Raw genomic sequence first — 19,368 nt, forward strand, 5'->3', positions numbered from 1 at the left:
CTCCTTGCTTCCAGCCTTTGCTACAGAGGTGGCCTCTGATAGCAGCCTTCCTCCGGAAGCACTAGTGCCTTTTGCTCCGCTGCTCTAACACTATGATATTGAAGGGAAACAGAATTAAACAGAGCTGTGATCTATAATAAACCATTCCCCCTGAGCTGCCAGGGAGATCACTGCACAGGAGAGAGACAAGAGCTCTGTCTCCTCAGCCATGAAACAGCCCTTCGGTTACAAGGAACAGGCGCAGCAGCAGCAGCATCACCTTCAGGGGGCCAGGTTGATGCCGCTGGTTTCTGTGTCCTCTCTGTCCAGATTCACCACAGGACCAGGCCAGACCATTGCAAACACCTTAAGATCTCAGCCTGTCAGTGCAGGGAGGATGTCAGCAGAGCAGACACAGACAAAAAGCCTGAGAACATTCTAGTTCCTCAAAAACTGCTTTACTTTCAGCTGCTGCTGCTCCCAGAAGATGAATTGAAAGCAAAGCCCAGACCTGATGCCACAGTGGCTTTGTTTTGCCAGACACCACACAGTGAGGACTTTGAGCTTACCTTCCCTACACCACCGGCCCAGCTATGTTAACCTCACCAGCAGGGCAAACACTGGTGTAGAAAGGACTGAGTGCTAACCTGCCTGTGCTGTGCTCTCTGCACCGCTACAGCTCTGCTGACTGCCAGCAAGAAACCCCCATTGCACAGAGTCCAGGCATCTTCTCCACTTCCAAGCTGAGCAAAGAGTTGGCTCTTGCAAGCTATTTGTTATGCATCTTCTGGACAGGGCAATCCATACAGCACTGCTGGGCTTAGCTATCATCTCACAGGCTATAGGGAACACAGATAGAAACATCCACCGAGTCACAGCTTCCTCTTGGCTCCAATGATCCATCATCTCTCTGCTGTAATCCCCAGCTCTCTTTCCACAGCAGCACCATTCAGATTGCTCCCGATGCCCAAAAGGACACTGGCCATTTGCTCAGCACGGTGTCCCCAGTGACTATTAGCAGGTTTGCACGTCCACAACTTGCCTAAGGCAATGGCAGCAGTGAAGTGCAGCAGCACGTAACCCACATAGGACCTTCCAAACTTCAACACCACAGCTCAGCCAGGAGGAAATCTCTCTTGGCTGCCTCTCCCTAAATGCTTATTCCAGCACTGCCTGTCTTAAATACTCCCCAGACTGGGAGAAGAGTATGTGACCCCACCACCTTCGGGCTCTTCTGATGCTTTGTGCTTGCAGCATGAACAGGCAAGGCAGTAAAAGGGAACAGCACTTCAGAGATGACACAGTTATACCCCATCAGGTCACAGCACCCAGGGGTTGAGGCTCAGGCAGGGTGGTGTAGAAACGGGAAGGGAGAGAGCATCATCTGCCCTAGAAACCGACATTCACACCCCAGCACACATCCATAACCCAGAGCCCTCTCTGATGGGCTCTGCATCCACTTCATGGTATGGTTCATAGCACATCTTGAGGCCATGGTCTGCAGGGCAGATCAGAAACAACAGGCTGTGTAAGAGGGGTAAGAGGGAAGTACAGTTTGGATTCTGACCACTCTCCACCATCATCCACACCCATCATTATATTATAAACACCAATTCTCATACCAGGTGCTGATGGTCACATACATGAAGAGCAGTGCTCAAGCTGCTGCCCTGGAATTGCCTTCAGGGTCAGGTACCAGCATCCCAGCATCCTCCATGGGAATCAAGCTGTTCCCTTCTGAAAAGGGAAGGAACCTGCAGGAAGTGGGAGGGAGGGAGGAAGCACACTGCTCTCTGCTGCAGACAGTCTTCCCAGAGGCTCCATGTTCCAGCTTCCACCTCCTCAATAAGGAGGTGTTCTCACTTGTGAACACCACCGTCCGGAGGCCAGGGGACACTTTACAAACACATCCAGCCCGTTCAGGAGTTCTAATCACAGAACGGTTTAGGTTGGAAGGGACCCACAAAGCTCATTTAGTCCATTCCCCTGCAATGAGCAGGTCTTCAATGAGATCAGGTTGCCCAGAGCCATCCATCCTGGCCCTGAATGTCTCCTGGGATGGGGCATCAAACACCCCTTTGGGCAACCTGTGCCAGTGTTTTACACCTTCTTTGTAAAGAATTCCTTCCTCACATCCATCTCCCTCTTTTAGTTTAAAACCATCACTCCTCCTATTGCAACAGACCCTGCTGAAAAGTCTTCCCCCATCTTTCTTATAGGTCCCTTTTAAGTACCGAATGGGTGATCTGGAACTGCAGCATTGCACAGTCTGTACAGATCTTATAATGACCCTAAATAGGAGAGGGACACGATGGCAGATTGGGAATGGTGAAATAGTTTTCAGGGGAGTTTCTGAGGCTTTGCCCCTTGTTCAGGGCTGGATGGAGAAGTAACAGCTCAGGCTGTGACACCTGTGAGCACCACAGGCATCCTTTCCTCCCCAGTTCTGCCTGCACATCCCAGCCCCAGACAAACTGATCACAGACACACAGCAGCAACCCATGGCAACCCCACACACGTGAGCTCAGAGCATCCTCCAAAGGTGTAAGTGGTGGGGCAGGCTCCTTCCCCTCTGTGCTGGGTGCAGCTCTGTGAGCACGACCTTTGGGAGGTGTAATGAGAGAGCTTTGCAGATCACACGTCATCCACACTAAGATGGGCAAACTGTGCTTGCTGCCAGCCTGTCCCTTCCCCTGGCCCACATGCAGGGCTTTAGGCACATCGTGGACACCAGGTCAGGTCACAGTCACACAACATGGCCAGGCTGCAGCTGGTTCCTGACCTATTCCCTCTGCACAGCAGGTATCATGATGTTCCCTGCTTCCTTCAGCAACAGGAGCCAGCTTTCCACCAGCACGTGGCAATGGGTCTGCCCAAAGGCAGCTTCAGAAACGCCTAACCTCTCCTTTACCTGCCCCAGAGGATGGTCTCAGGCCATATCAGAGGGCTCACAAGGGCTTCTGCTCTCCCTCACAGTACAGATACCCCAGAGCAAGGCAAACTGGCTGTGAGAGGTGGATGGTTCTGTAGAGGGCCAGGCATCCTGGGAAGACACATGCATGACTGGAGCCACTTACATTGATTAACTGAGGATAAGCAAGGGCAGCAGAATGACTTGCTTTCCTCGGTGGTGCAGTGAGAGGGCTCAGGAGACTGGTTTCCTTTCTGGTTTAGCCTGCTCTGCAACTCAAGCCTTCAAACACAACAGGTCTGCAAACAGGAGCTGCCTGACCCTTCCCCAGTGAGGGGTGAAAGAGGGGAGGAGGTGGACAAAACACTGCTGATGGAGGAGAATGGCTCTGGATGCTAGACACCCAGGGGTGCTGAGCCCATGGTGTGGCCAGGATGGGGCTGCACCAAGGGCTGTGGCAGGTTGTAGATCTGCCCTGGCTGCTCCTTCACGGTGCACTGCAGAAAGCACAGAGCAGCGATGCTGGCAGTGGCAAGTTGCCATAGCAATCCCCCCAAGCATGCTCCTGCCTCCCTCCTTTGTCTCTGCTCCCCCAACCTTGCTGTCCCCTCCCCGCTCCCCTGCATGTAAAACCTGCTGCACAACATGAAATGCCTCATCCAAATGCTGTTCATCACCCTGAGGAAGGAAGGGAGCTGAGGTGGAAGCACACTCCCCAAGCCATCATCCCCACATGCTCCTTGGGTAAGGTGCCTACTCTGTACCTGGTGCCTCACACCCCACAGTGTCTGGTCCTAACACAGGACACAGCAGCCAGGCTTGAGGTGTAGAGGCCTTTCTAGCTGCAACCCCCATTGTGCTATGGCAGGCAGGGATGCTTGAGCATCATTGACTGTCCCATGCTGCCTTCTCCATGGTGGTGACTCACAGCCCCTGCTCAGCCCAGCACAACACATCTGCCTGCAGGTCGGGAGCTCTTCCCACCTTGTCTCAGCACCAGGTTTTGATGGAAATGGGGGTCCCAGACTCTTGTTGCTGCAGCCTGGCAGGCATCTCATGAGTGCCTGCTCTCCAGTCCCAGCCCATCCCCACTTCAGGCTGGTCTGTTCTGCTGCACCAGACCTCTCTGTGGCTTGAACCAGGGACAGGATCCTGCTCTGCTTCCTGCCCTAAAAGCTGCTGTCTACCGTTGCTATGTGCTGATAAACAGTTACCTAACCTGGCACGTAAGCAGAGTTCCTCTCCCTTTCACCTCTCCCATACGGGTACAAGATACAAGGAGAGGAAAAAGAACCCTCCTGAACCACACTCATGTATGATACATGATATCTTTCAATTAATTAATCCAATGACTTAACAGAATGGCTTAAAAACCCCAAACCTTCTAAAGCTCTGCTTCCCTCTCCCTTCTGTGCTTCCCCAGATCTAACAGGGCCCATCACATCCAGTTACATCACTTGAGGTCTATAGCAGAGGCTACCGAAGCCTCGGTCTTGATCCAGCATGAGTCACAGAGCTCAGGAGACTGTGCAACTTCTTTCTGATATCATCAACCATGTCTTATGTGGGCTAAAAATAAAGACAGGCCAAAACTGCAGAGCCACATCTTGGCTTGACGTAAAACTCAGCAAACCTCAGCGCTTAATAGAGCTCCACTTGAGTGAGTGGAACACAGAAAGTGCAGAGGCCAAAAGTCTTGGGTCTACAAACAAGATAGAGGCCAAGAGGCTTCATTCACCCTGTGCTGGGATGGGGGATAGAGGTGGCAGATGTGCAGCAGGCACTCAGCAGTACAGAGAGGGCTGGAGTTGGGCTCCCATCACTCCTGGCTGTGGGCTTTGGGGTATTTCCATGCCCAGAGGTTCCACTGCACCCGTGTGAGACAACAGGAACTGAATGCTGCGTCTTTAGCAGTAAAAGGCTGGAAAGCTGCAGCCTGCTTCCCACCACACTGTGTGGGCACCCACAAAGCAAGGTCCACAGTGTGCACGGTGCTAAGGCTGAAAAAAGGGGTCACACATACATCTGATATGGCTTAGACTCTTTAGGTAAGTGAGGAATCCAAAGTTCTTCCTAACCCCTGGGACACTATGCTCCAGCAGAACCTTCACACGCAAGGGTATGGGATTCTCATATAGCTGTTAGCAGGGAGCTGTGGGATCACACACAAATAGGAGCTCAGAGGGACACCGGCAATGTTCGAAGACCTAAAATTAGCCTCAGCAGATGATCCTCTGCTCCATTCTTGGGAGCAGCGAGAACCGAACAAGGATCCAGCTGTCCCAACACTCCCATGAACAGGGTCTTCGAATGCCCGACCTACTTGCAGCAGAGATGGTAGGGCACAGAGGGGATTCCTCACATAATTCCAGTGCCAATACTCACAGGGGACAGAGGAGCCCATCTCTGAAGGGGAGGGCAGCATTTTCTTGGGGTTTCCAATGGGAAATAGACTTAGTCTTAGATGAGCTGGTTGGACCAAGGAGTGATGGAAGCCCACACAGCCCACACAGGCTGAAGGATGTTAGGTTGACCATTTTCTATTGGAGATACAACCTCCACTGTGCCCAGTCTTTGAGTCTGCCAGTGAAGTATTCCATCCTATTCCAGACAGGCACTGCAGGTCTGTCCAAGGGTGTGCAAGTTGTACCAGCTTCCAAACTACTGCCAGCTGCACTAAACTGAACTAACATCATCAATTCAGTGCAAATACAAGTTCACTAATACCACCTGGGTTAGACGATATCCAAACCAGAGAAGAGGTCCATGCCAAGAACAAGTAATGAGAGAAGCTGCTGCATTACACATATATAGGAGATCTGTTGTCCAATACCAAGCTGTTTGCTCAGCAGGGCAGGGTGGGGGAAGGAAAGTGGATCCAACATGGTGAGCCTTGTGTTCAAGGCCAGGTTGGACAGAGCCTTGAGTGATATGGTTTAGGGTGAGGTGTCCCTGCCCACGGACGGGGGGTTGGAACTGGATTATTTCAAGGTCCTTTCCAACCCTAACTGTTCTATGATCCCATGATTCTAAAATGCCTCTTGTCAAGAGGCAGTGGAGCCCTAAGTGGGTGCTGTGAGCTTGGTGGACTGGGATCTGCAAGCAGCTCCATCAGAATAGAAAGCAATCCTTTTATCTGTTCGTAGCAACATAACATGTCTCTTTACCATCCCTAAGAGACCACTGAGCAGGTACTGGTGATTAGTGAGACCTCACCTGGAATACTGTGTTCAGCACTGGGGACCCCAGCACAAGAGGGATGTGGACCTGTTGGAGTGAGCCCAGAGGAGGCCACAGAGATGATGCAGGGGCTGGAGCAGCTCTGCTATGGAGACTGAGAGAGTGCAGGCTGAGAGAGCTGGGATGGGTCAGTCTGGAGAAGAGAAGGCTCCTGAAGAGGAGACCTGAGAGCAGCTCCAGTGCCTAAAGGGGCTGCAGGAAACCTGGAGAGGGGCTTGGGACAAGGGCCTGTAGGGACAGGACAAGGGGAATGGCTTTAACCTGACAGAGGGGAGACTGAGATGAGCTCTTAGGCAGAAGCTCTTCCCTGTGAGGGTGCTGAGGCGCTGGCACAGGGTGCCCAGAGAAGCTGTGGCTGCCCCATCCCTGGCAGTGTTCAAGGCCAGGTTGGACACAGGGGCTTGGAGCAACCTGGGCCAGTGGAAGGGGTCCCTGTTCATGGCAGGGGTTGGAACTGGATGAGCTTTAAGGTCCCTTCATACCCAAACCATTTTATGACTCTGTGATGAAGAGCAAGATCATGTCTGCTGAGAGCTCTGGGTGAAGCCTTAGCTCTGTTTGCCCAGGTGAAGGACAGCAACCAGCAGAGACCAACAGCTGGGATACGCTCCCATTCCACACAGTCAGTACACAGAAGCATGAGTGCAGCAAACCAGTACAGTCTGCAAGTTCCCAGGGGCTCAAACTCACTGTTCTTGAGCTCCCAACAGCTGTGTGGAGGGTTCACACTGACTGCACACATCCTGGCTCCCTTCACACACTGCCAGCCAGGTGGGAGGCAGCAGCACCCACTGGGCTCACCTGGGTGACATGTACCCTGCAGAGCTTTCCCTATGGGCCACAGAGAGGAGAACATGGGGCTCCCCTGCTCCTTCATACAGCTCTGGTGGAGGAAGAGAAACCAGGGATGATGGAACGGGTGCTAACCTTGGTGTAGGGCTGGAGCAGAGGGGAAGGCAGCTCTCAGATGTCAGCACCTGCAGCGTGGTGTTGGGGTTGCTTGCTCTGGCTGCTTGAGTCACCTGGAAAGACAAGTGCAGGGATACACATTCATCTTGGCTGGGAATGCCCTGTCTGCACAATTAAGGCTTTCCAAACACCAGGTGGGCAGTAACTGCTCATCCAACTGCATGAGTTAGAGGCCTGCACACAGAAGAGACAGACCCTGAGCACAGCAGCACCTTTAATGTCCCACTACATCTTCTACCAGTGCTGAGGCCACCCATCCAGCTGCAGCCCTGACTCCTTCCCAGGGTCCCAGTCATCATCCCAGTTCCCTGTGTGACCCTGTGTGGATGCTGGGTTGGCATCCAGGGAGGGGTGTTATGGTCATGTAAACCATCTCCCTTCCCCAGATTCCAATGGGAAGCAGAGGCCTTTCCATGTTTGCTTTATTCTCCACCCACTGTACATTACTCCACCACACAGGCTTTGCTGGTACTCGAGTGGGTACCAAAACCAAGCTGTGGTCCTCACAAGCCACCCATTAAACCACCTCACAGAGACACAGAGCCAGGGCAGGGAGGGCCAGCATCACTGCTGGAAAGACCCCATTCCCAACAGCCGAAACAGACCAAGCCAAATCCAGCACTGCAGCGTTTCCCAGGCTACAACAACAGGGGGAAAACGACAACTGCTTAATAGAAATCTCCGAGGGGCCTGCCAACACCGTCACAAAGATGGTGTTTCAGCCTCCTCCACAGGCTCACAATGCTGTAATTACAGACTACTGCAGACTGCACTGTGGGGTTAGGTCCTCGTGCCCAGGAGGTCCTGAAAACCAAGATGGGATCAGCCTCCCCAAACCAGGTCCGATGTTCCCCTGGCTGCAGGCACGATGAGATAAAGCTGCTTAGGGGCAGACCTGGCTCCCCAGCCTGCCCTCCTGTAGGGGCAACCACCCCATGGTACCACCGGCAGCATACCCCAGCTGTAACAGCTGTTTCTTCCTCCTAGTGTCTAGTGCAGGGCTGTGTTTATGCCTTTAGTCTGACAACAATGCTGGTAACACATGGATGTTTTGAGTTGCTGCTCAGTGATGTTTACCCTGATGAAGGACTTTTCAGTCTCTGATGCTCTGCCAGAGAGGAGGGGCTTGGATGGTGGCAAGAAGACAGGACACCTGATCCCAACTATCCAAAGGGGTATTCCATACCACAGCACATCATGCCCAGTAAAGAAATTGGGGGGAGTCACCCGGAAGGGCCAGATCTGCTAGGGTTGTTCTGGGTACTGGTCAGTGGGTGGTGAGCAATTGTATTCTGAATCACTGCTGTTTATTGCTTGTTTATTTTCCTTCCCTTTTTGGTTCCATATTCTCTCGCCTTGTTATTTCCCTTATCATTATTATTAGTAGTTAATAGTAGTGGGTTTGTGTTGTACCTTAGTTACTGGACTGCTCTTATCTCAACCCATGGGATTTACATTCTTTCCATTCTCCTCCCCATCCCACCAGGAGCCAGGGGGAAGAAGAGAGGGAGAAGTAAGGATGGTTCTGAGTTACCAGCTGGGTTTATACCACAACACCCAGCTCTGACCAGAGCCACAGCACCAGTGAGCAGAGCACAGCATCTACACGATGAATGCAGAGAAGCACTGCGACAACAGGTTACTGGTGCACCAGCCCTTAACAGTCACAGAGACACCCAGGAAGTCTGTGCTCCATGTCACCTGCACCTACACAGCTAGCAGGTCAACCTGCACCAGTGTCCATGAGAGATCCCACCTGCGATCTGTACCAGCTAGTCACCAGGGATATGTTTTTGGAGAGCCTAAACATTAAGTGTTGCATGTGTATGTGTAAACATAGACACATAAAACCTTCCACCACTTCCCTGCTCTACTGCAGTATCTTCCAGAGAAGGCTCAAAAGGCTGAACAGTGACAAGAATTGCTGTGGACATGGCTGAAGTACTGCCACACACACGCTGCTGCATCTCAGGACACAACAGCCATGTATCCAACAGGAATGGGTTGAAAACACTATGCAGGAAGAATGCAATTACCCCAGATGGACTGAGGCCAGGGGATCTGGACTATCACCTAGACTCTTGCATAAAGGGCTTTGCATCTTTGTCCACTTCCAAAGGGAAGGATCACAAGGTTGACATCAGTCCTGGCCTGGGACATGGATTCATTAGTAGAAAGCCCTTCCAGCTGAATCACTGGCTCACACAGGACTCCTCTGAAGGCTTCCCATCCAAGTATCGTTCTACCACCATGCTGCTTAGCTGGGGGGTGTGCAGGCCACAGCACAGGTGAGTGTGACTGCAAACTGCTGGCCAGTCCTGAAGAAGCTCTCTGCCATGCAGAGCATGGGAGCTCAGCTGCCCTTCATCCAGGATTCACAACCAGCTGGAGACACTGGGACAAACAGGGGGAAAACATGTTAATTGGCAGCTGGGAACTCAGGAGGCCAAGCAAGGGAGACTGTGGAAGAGAGGAGCAAAGCCAAAGGGAGAATAAAGGTCTGCAAAGCACAAAGAAAGAAAAAGCCACAGAAACCTATTTTTAAAGCAAACCTCAAACTCTGTGGGACGAAGCTCTCTATAGGGTACCTTTACCTGGGTCACTTGCTCACAAGAGAAAGCAGAATGGGAAAACAAAGGAAGAGAGGTGGTCGGGAGACAGACGGCACTGCAGACTGAAGGAAGCATCAGGGACATGCAATGGTGCTAGCAGGATGCAGGGACCACACAACTCCATAGAGGAAGCGGTCCCTGGAAGTGATGCGAGGTGGGGAGGGATAAGGCAAAAACCCTCCTATAGAAACTCACTACTCACTGCCAAGGAACATGCAACTACACCCTCCACAAGCCACTGTTAACACACAAATGTGTCCCTTTGTGATTTCTCCCACCTTGCCTTGTCCTGCTTCAAACCTGACTCATTAACTCCTCCAGCCATGGAAGCCTCTGAAAATTGATGACAGCTCCATTGACCGTGTGCTGAGGACACAAATGGCTGCACTTGTCCCTTTCACATACCTAAAACCAACAGTTTTCTTGTTCTGCATCCAAGAAACGACCTGGCCCCTGAACACAGTGTATTTCCACACAGAACACTTATGGAGCCTACCAAATCTATCAGGGGACAAGTGTGGGCAGACCCAGAGCAGTAAGAAGGGCAGGTAAAGGACTTGGGAGGAGGGGAGAGCCATTGACTTGAAAGAGTCAGATCAATAAGTATCCCCTTGAACCACCCTCAGACTCAGAAGCAGTGAGGAAGGTTTGGGTATCTCTGGCCTCTGCTACTCAGCATGGCCATACAGAAACACACCAAGGCAAGCAGCTGGTAAGAAGACCAGGGATTCAGATGTGCTTCTCTGCTCTAGAAGTCCCTTGAACACAGGGAAGCAGCTTCTTTTCCTCCTGCTCTGACTGCTCAGAAGACCCAAAACTGCAGGAGGAACAGAGGCTGGGAAAGCTCAGCACCACAGGACAGGATGTATGGACGGGGGGGCTCAACCTGCCTTGGAGGAAGCAATGAGGAGTGAAAGAACAACACTATCAGTAAAGCTAAAATGATTTGTTATCCATTCCTGGAGAGGGCAGATGTGAAGAGCAGAGCACTGAGTGCTGCAACAGGCAGGGTTCCTAACGTCAGTGCAGAACCATCCCCAGCTTTCCTTCTGGCAGTGAGTAAGAAACCTCCCATACAGGGAGCACAAACAAGGTGGTGAACGGCAGAGCTGGCACAGCCCCAGCCCTGCCCCTCTTGCAGGCCAGACCTCAGTCCACAAGCTCCCCAAGGAGGGCTCTGCTGTCCCCACACACCCTGCCCACCCCAGGGTCCATGGGGAGGGATGCGTTTGGACCCCACGAGCGTCAGCAGGAGCCTATCAGAACCCTATGGGAACAGAGGAGGCGAAGGCAGGTGCTGTCTCCTCTGCATTCATCCCTTTCCAACCCAAACCCTGCAGGAGCCCTGCTGCCCTCAGCACATGCGGAGCTGCCAGGAGGCTGCAGCTCCCAGCCTGCTGTCTGCCTGTGCAGGAGCTGCATGCCGGGACGTGTAGTCCCTGCCAGGGCCCCACCGCTCGCTCACGCCGAGACCCGCAGGATGGGGATCGGGAATCGCTGCTGTGCAACAAGGCGGTGACAAGGCTGTTACAGGATGACTGAATCCTCCTCATCCTCAGCCTCTGGCTAAAGAACAGCCCAGGCAAAAGTGACTCCAGTGCTATGACGCTGGGAGTTTTCCCCTGTTTCACCTGCCAGACCCTGTTCACCTCCTGCGTGTGTGACCAAGTTTGCCCAAGCTCTCCTTTGTGTCAGGTTCAAGTCCGCTGAGCTCTCCACAAAGTCCCAGATTCCTCTTTGCTAAGGCTCACAGACACAATCCAGGCAGAGGACACGTCCGTCACCAGATCCTTGCTTTGTCTGATGCTTTTTAAAGCAGCACCGAGGGGAAAGTGACTTTTAAAATACCCGAAGACAACAGCACAGCATTCTTCTGCCATAGGCTTTTACACAGCAGCTCCACAGCACACTCCTTCCATCAGATAATAAGGGAGCCTGCAAACCCAGTGATAACTCTGTCCCCCCCCCCCCCCATCACCTGCCGGACCCCGTTCCTAGGTGGGCTGTAATGCAGCCCCCCACCCCCATCTCCCATCACACAACATTGGCACTGCCCAGCGCACACGGCCTGGTTCAGGTACAAACCGGCTGCCTCGCCCGCAGCGGAGAGCTTCAACCCCCCCCCCGGGTCTGTAACTGCAGATGTCGGGTGGGTGAATGCCCCCCCCCGGTCCCTTCCGCCCGTGGCGGCTGTCACCAGAGGGCAGCAGCCCTCTCCGCCGCTCACATCCGCTCCAACGCTGTTTTCGCAGCCCCGCTCCGAGCCTGCGGTTCACCCACCGGGTGGGCAGGTGCCGGCCCCGCAGCGCGGGGGGAGCCGCGCCGCCCGCTCCCCGCATCCCCCCTGGTCTCCGGCATGGCCCCACCGACACGGACCCCCCCCGGCCCCGAATGGTCCCGGCGGACCAAAGCAGCCACCGAGTCCCAGCCGCGGAGGAGGAGCAGGGCGGAGGGAGGCCCCATCCCGCAGGCAGACCGTGGCACTGCGGAGGGGACGTGGCCGGGGAGCTCGGTGGCGGCTGGGAGCCAGGATCGGGGGGGGGCACAGACACAGACACCCTCCGCAGTGCAGCACCCCCCGGTTCCCCCAGCCCTCTGCCTCTGTCCCGATACAACCCCCCCTCTCCAGCACCGACCCCAGACGGGAATGGGATGGGGGGGGCACGACTCCCCACACCCCCCCACTGCCCAAACGCGCTCCGTGCCCCCCCGGGTACACCCCCTCCGCTGCTCGGTACATCGCACTGCCGGGCACAGCCCCCCCGTGCCCCCCCACATCACAGACACCATCTCGGCCACCGTCCCCCCCCCAGGCTCACAACCCCCATTCCCGTCATTGCCTCCCCCCAACTCAAAGCCCCCCAGTCCCTGTCACGGACCCCCCCGCTCACGGCCCCACATCCCTGTCACTGCCCCCACAAGCTCACAGGCTCCCATGCTGGTCCCGGACCGCCCCCCCCCCTCCCCAGCTCACATCCTCCCAGCCCATCACGACGTCCCCGGTACTACGCGGTGACGATCGCCACCGACCACGGCCCCCCCCAAGCTCCAGTACCCTGGGGGCAGTTAGCGCGGACGGGGCGCACCCCGCTCCCCACAGGGGGCCCGGCCCCGCCGCTGCCCGGCCCCGCTCCGTGTCCCCCGGCCCTGCCCGTCGCGGCCCCACCGGACCCACCAGCGCCCCCTCCGCTGCCGCTGCCGCCGCCGCCGCGGCCCCGACTGCTGCGCGGCTCCGTCCGCTCCTTCCGGGTGCCGGCGTGGACACGCCCCCTGTGCCCGCCTGCCCCGCGCTGATTGGTGTTCTGGGCGGGGCAGGGCGCGGGGCGGGGCGAAAGTGGGGCCGCGCAGCCAATGGGCGGGCGAAGAGGCGGTGACGCCGAGCACCTTCTCTCCGCCCCCTCCACGTGCGGGTGTGTGATGACAGCGAGGAAGGGGGCGTGGCCAAGATAAGCGGCTCCTCATTGGCCGCCGGTGGAGGGGGCGTGGCGTGGCTCAGCGCAGGGGCAGGGTGGGGTGACATCGCCCTGACCCCAGTCCGGTTGAACTGGGGGTGCTGGGCCTGGGCACGGCCCCTCGGGCACGGAACCCCCGGACACGGCACCCCCGGTGCCGGTGTGGGTACACCAATGGGTGCTGAGATACCCCCATCAGCAACGGGGCTCGGGGCTGTGCCAGCGCCCCGAGGGCAGCACCGCGGGGCTCCCCGGGCCGCTCGGGTCACCCTGAGTTGGGTATTTCGGGGTGAAGCTCCCCCCGGCTGACTCACCGCAGCTGCAGCAGCGCTCTAAATATAGCCGGGACCGCCGGGTGATAAATATAAACCGAGATGTGTGCTGGCGTGCGGCGAGCCGCGTGCGAACAGGCTGAGCCCCTCTCGCCCTGCTGCCGTCCTGGGGGGGGTTGTTTCTGGAGGCACCATCATGGGTAAAGCCGCACTGGATGCTCTCTGGGAATAGCAGGGGGATATCCAGGCTGGGGCATCCAGTCCCTCGACACCCCAGCCGTACACGGGCCTTTCTGCAGGGAGTAAATGGTGCTGCTATGTGGCCATGCAGGGGGTGCTGACACAGGACCTTGCTGCCTTCCAGGACCTCAGCCTGTTGCTGGGGGAGATTCCTTGCTAAATAGCCACTGGTTGTCCCCAGATTCAGGGTTTGGGCCATTAAAGGGTATTTAATGCATGAAGTGTTTTGATTTCTAAGTGTGATGATGGGAACGTGTAATCTGTCAGTGAACTTGGTGGTTTAGGAGCTGATGCCTTGACCCCACGTATGCAGGTGCTGGTTTCAGGGGGGAAGAGACCCAGCAGGTCAGTTTGCCAGTGACCCAGCTCCTCCCTCACAGCACAGTATGTGCTCCCAGGCCAATATTGAGCTTTTCTGCCCTTTGGCCCCATGTGTCAGCTCTGCCAAGCTTGTGAGAGGCTCTGATGTCCAACCGGGATGGGAGCAGAGGCCCTGGAAACCACAGATGGGATGAAAACGGCTCAGTCCCCATCGCATGGCTGCTTCTGCGGGCTGCGTTTTCCAGGTTAAGCTGTCTTAAATGAGCTCAGGGTTAACAAACAGTTAATGAACCATTATTGGCCTGAACGGGAATTGAACTGGAACAACTTCAGTCGCAGCTGAACCCGCTGTGGGGCTGAATCCAAAAGATTTGCTGGTTCAGCTCCTCGGCTAAAGGGAAATATGGGCTCCTTTGTCCTCGACAAGAACAATAAATTTCTGTTTATTGTGTGGGCAGCGAAGGATTAATAATATCCCAAGTTATTTACCTCCCGCTTTTGAGCACCGCGGGTTTGCGAGTGATGTCCCTGCTGAGCTCACTGTCCCTTAGCAACCTCCCCTTGGTTTTTAAAACACATTCTCGTTCCAGAAACAGGATTAAGGAGCAGGATGTAAAAGCTCCTTTTAACAGTCTGGGTAGGGTGAGGGTGCAGAACCTCAAGCATGGCAATTTGATAGGGAACAGTGATGGAGGTGGAAGATGGTGGTGGGTTAGAGAGTACCTGGAAAACCTCCTGAGGCTTGGAGGGGATGGGGGGAAAGTTACTGCTGAAGCCATACAGAGGGACAGCCCACATAGGGCTTGCAAGGAGTGGGCTTCATCCACTCCCTGCACATGATGGAGTCATACGAAAGACTCCACAAGTGTTGGTGGAGGCAAACACATGGGTTTAACCACGTTAAACAGGGCTCTGCACCACGGCTGGACACCTTCCAGAGGCTGTCCCGCCTGGAGCGCTTGGGAGCAGGGTGTTTTCCCAGGAAGATGAGGTGTCCCGGGTGGTGGAATGACGTCCTTCCATGATGAGCTCTGCTGCCTGCCGGGCTTCCCTTTGAAGGGTGCACTGCTGAGGTGACTGGGTGCCGGTGAGTTCATCGCTGGGTTAGCTCCATCCCTGCTTGGCCTGTTTGCCAGCTTGGCTGCTCCCAATGGAGAGCTCCAGGAGGCTGAGGAGCTGACACCAGCAAGGTTCCTGCTGCAGTTTTAATTGAATCCAGTAGCTTTCATCACGGAAGGGTGACGTCCCCACGCGCCTTTTGTTGGTGTGGGTGGGTTTTGCAATAGCACAAGCGCCCTCAAAAAGCACACGCATCATCTCCCAGAGATGATGGGGCAAGATGTGCCTCCATAAGGGTGATGCCAAGCATGCATCACCCGCATGCTGCCTGCACCAGCAGGCTGGCCCACGCTATGCACGCCCAATCCAAGTCCGTGTAGGTAAAGCAATAAAGGATCTGTGTGCAGAAGCAAGGCTGGGAAGATCTGGAGCCCTGCCAGGGAAAGATTGCAGGGGATTTTGAAAGGCCCTTGGAGGAAGCTGGTGGGAATTGGCTGTCAGATTGATGGGGGGTCCCTGGTGAGCTGTGCCAGGCTTGTGAGGTGTGGATCAGCAGCAGGGCTGAACCGGGCACCCTGCAGTGACTCATAGCCTCATCTGGCAAAGGAGGTGGAGAAAGCCCAAGGGGCAGGTGTGCGAGAGGAGCGTTGGGTGTCACTTCCCCTCTTAATAGCGTGCGGTGCAGGCATCTCTTCATCAGGCTGCTGCAGAAAGGCTGTTTTATCTGTCTCTCGCAGCCTGCAGAGGCTCCTGCAGTGCTGCCTCTGGGGGTTTCATGCTTCCGTCCTCCTCCTGTTTACCAAGGAGAGGAGAGACAGGCCAAAACCTGCTTCTCTTTCCCCGTGGCAGTGGCAAGGAGGGGATGCATCCCGGTGTTCCATGGTGCTGCGCTGGAGGCAGGCGATACACCCGAGGGAGCGTGAGCTGGTGCTGCAGCACCTTTCCCCCACTGGAACCTGTTTCCACAAGGTGCTCGGTTTACCTGTTTGACCGAAACGGCTGTAAACCTGGAGATATGAATCACACTGGTAGAGTTTCCTGCTGGAGGAGCCCTCCGCAGAAGGGCTGTGGGGAACGGGTGGCGTTCCCTTCTGGCACTGCAGGAATCCTGCATGTCTTGGGATCACAACGCAGCTGAAGTCACTGTGATGATCCAGCTGAGCCCTGGTGCCCACTGATGCTTTGTCCTAGACTGGCGGCATCTGCTGGGATTCAAAGTGCTGATAGGGATTGGTGACAGCGCTGCCGAGGAACAATGGATCTGATCCTGCTTTAATGAGTGGTGGTAGGGTCAGGCTGACTGCTCTTTTCCTCCACTCTTCCCCACACAATCCTCAGAGCTCCAGTGTTGCCTCCTTCCCATCTCCCAGCTTCTTGCAGAGGAGGGTGGTGGCATGACCTCCATGGGACATGGAGGGACTTAGGTTCCAAGGAGCAAAGGGACTGTGCAGGCTGTGCGGCTGGATGCAAGTCTTTAATCCAGTGCTGTATCCACCACATTTCATGGCTCCTTTGTTTCTGAGATGCATGTGAGGCTTGGCTGTGGGCAGCACTCAAGAGCTCCATCCTGGAGCTGCTGGCAGTCAATGCAATGAGGGGTGAGGGCTGCTGGTTGCAGCCTGGCAGGCTGAGGATGCTCAACAAGAAGAGTTTCTGCAGGGGAGATGTGCAGCCCCATGCAGGTATCACAGGGAGGGGTCTCCAAGCCTGAGGGTTTAGCAGTACAAAGACACAGTAGATCTGGTGTTGTGTTGGTTATACCCTGCTCTCAGCAGGAGGTCACACTAGGGATGTCCCTGCCAGCAGTGCTCAGAGGATGCTCAACTGCCACCCTATATCCAGTGCTGGAACAGCACCTGGGGACAGCATGCGCCTGCTTAGCACCAGGCAAATAATCCCTGCTTACCCTCACTGTTGGGCACACAAAAGTCCCTCTCCTGCTACTTCACCCTTTGAGGTCACCCATTGCTCCGACCAGTTTGGCTTCACTCAATGGCCCTCTGCCCTGACCTGCAGCTGGGGAGCTGGGTCAGGTTTAGGATGGTGGTGGGGATAGGCTCCAAGGAGGATGCCACTGGTCTGGGCAGGCCGTGGGGAGAGATGTGCCATGCCCCAGTGCTGGAGGTGGGAACAGGTCCCTCCCTTGTTTCCAGCACATAAGCTTCTCTCACTGCAGTTTCCCCACAGAAACGTTCCCTTTCCTTTGCGCCTGCATTGAACAAAAAAGGAAAGAACAAGAGAGGAGCTGATAAACTCCGTTTACACACCCAGATATCATTGGCCCCATACAGCCAGCTGGTGTGGGCTGTGCCGGAGCTGGTGCATGCTGTGCTGCCCTGAGCTGGGCAGTGACATCTCGGCCTTGCTGCTGCCCTCTGGACACGCTGCAGCTTTCACTGATGCCAAATATGTGAGCCTGGGCTGATAGCAGAAGGTGAACGTCCCCTTGGTGTCACCTTGGCCACCCGGAAATGCATCCGACCACTGCAGGTTTACCTGAGGCATGAGGCTGCTCACCACAGGCACCAGATTCCACCTAAATTTTGGCATTTCTCCCCAGCCACCCCAGGACGTGGGTTTAAATTGAAACAGGGAAGATATTGGTTGGATATAAGAACAGGTTGGATATAAAGGGGAAGTTCTTCCCTGTGAGGGTGCTGAGGCACTGGCACAGGGTGCCCATAGAAGCTGTGGCTGCCCCATCCCTGGCAGTGTTCAAGGCCAGGTTGGACACAGGGGCTTGGAGCAACCTGCTCTAATGGAAGGTGTCCCTGCCCATGGCAGGGGTTGGAACTGGATGAGCTTTAAGGTCCCTTCCAATACAAACCATTCTGTGATCCTGTGCTCAGTGTTTGAGGCTGAGCCCTTCCAAGGAGCTCTGTGACTCAGAGCACTTGCAGGGATCCTGCACCCCACACAGTGCCAGCACCCTCGGGTGCTGCACCCCAATTTCCAGCACCCGGGCATGCCCCCAAGGATGTGGGTGCTGGATGGCAGGATCCCAGCTATGGGATTTTTGAACTCTTAGGTCGTAGTTGAAGATGGCACCAGGGCTGTGCTCTGTGGAGGAAGAGCAAAGCCCCTTCCCTGCTGTCTGCTGCTGGGGAGGGGCTGGGCTCTGTAGGGTTTATATGGAAACTGACATCTGGGGCTATATCCCCTTTTGGGTCACTGAAAATCGGGGGTGATGGAAAACCCCCTCCCGTGCTCGGTCAGTGGATGCTGCCTGTTGGCACAAGGTGGCAGCCCAGCCCAGCTTATGTTCAGCAGGGCCGTGACCGGCACCTCTTTGGGGGCAGCTGGGCTTGGGAACCTCTGTCCCTATAGACGTGGGGTGCACGTCCTCCCTACGGTGCTGTCTGCACCCTGCTATGGGTCAGAGGTACCCAACTGCAAGCCTCACTGCAGGAGAGAGCCTATCTGGGCATGGAGAGCAGTGGGGGCACCACCTTGGGTCAGCTGGACAAAGTGACCATGGTGGCACAGATCCTTGTGTCCAGAGGATGTCCCTATATCCGTGTGTCCTTATGTCGCATGCCAGCTCCAAGAAGCCTTGCAGAGTGTGTCCACTGTGAACACACCCCCAGCAGTGACCCAGACAAGTGTCTGTCTTGTAGCTGATCTGACATGTTCAAAACTGTGCAGGTGAGGCCATCAGTGACATGGGTTAGTGGTGGCCTTGGCCACCTGGGATAATGGCTGGAGCTGATGATCTTGAAGGTCTTTTCCAACCTGGTTGATTCTATGATTCTGTGTTCCTGGAGGAGGGCTGTGAAGGCTGCACCCACATCACTCAGGCTGCCCCTGAGCTCAGATGCTCTGATGTGTGGCAGTGAGTACCCGAAGGCATAGGACAGCCCTGCCTGTGGCACCCATAGGTTGCATCTTGCTTGTCCTGGCTGTGTAGCACCTTCCCTCTGTGAGGGGATGTGGGGACAAGGGATGTGCTGGTGAGCTCCAGGACTAGAGAGCTTGGGATGAGGCCAAAACAGGTACATGGTTGCTACCAGGACCTTCTTTCAGGGCCTGAGTGAGAACGAGCATTGTAGGCATGGGGGAAATGAGCCAGCACAGCAGCAGGGAGTGATGGGCTCTTTTCTTCCCTCATGGGGATCAGGGACACCCTGAGGTCTGCAATAACCAGCCCAAGGTAGGGGGTAGGTTTAGGCTACACTAAAAGTGCTAATAGGTATTTCACCCTGATGTGGCAGTGCACCTCCATCAAAGGGATGGCGAGAGATGCTTTTACAAAGTCATGATGCTGTGGAGGCTCCAGTTCTTTGACATCAGGTCTCACTTCTTGGGGTTCAGCG

At 55.3% G+C, this 19,368-nt stretch overlaps 1 protein-coding gene across 3 annotated transcripts in view; it reads right to left on the reverse strand.

Moving 5' to 3' along the window:
- The window catches only part of ATOSB (atos homolog B), a 38,386-nt gene extending 25,471 nt beyond the window's left edge, over positions 1-12,915 (reverse strand). For 2 of the 3 annotated variants that reach the window (XM_034073233.1, XM_034073231.1), the window contains exons 1-2: positions 12,887-12,915; positions 7,058-7,152 (exon numbers count right to left, since the gene is read on the reverse strand). The gene's annotated coding sequence lies outside the window, so the exon portion shown is untranslated. The remainder of the gene's footprint in view (positions 1-7,057; positions 7,153-12,886) is intronic. The other variant, XM_034073232.1, reaches the window with a different exon arrangement.
- Between the last annotated feature and the right edge of the window lie 6,453 nt (positions 12,916-19,368).

Source organism: Melopsittacus undulatus, chromosome Z (assembly GCF_012275295.1).
Source record: "Melopsittacus undulatus isolate bMelUnd1 chromosome Z, bMelUnd1.mat.Z, whole genome shotgun sequence".
NCBI lineage: Eukaryota > Metazoa > Chordata > Aves > Psittaciformes > Psittaculidae > Melopsittacus > Melopsittacus undulatus.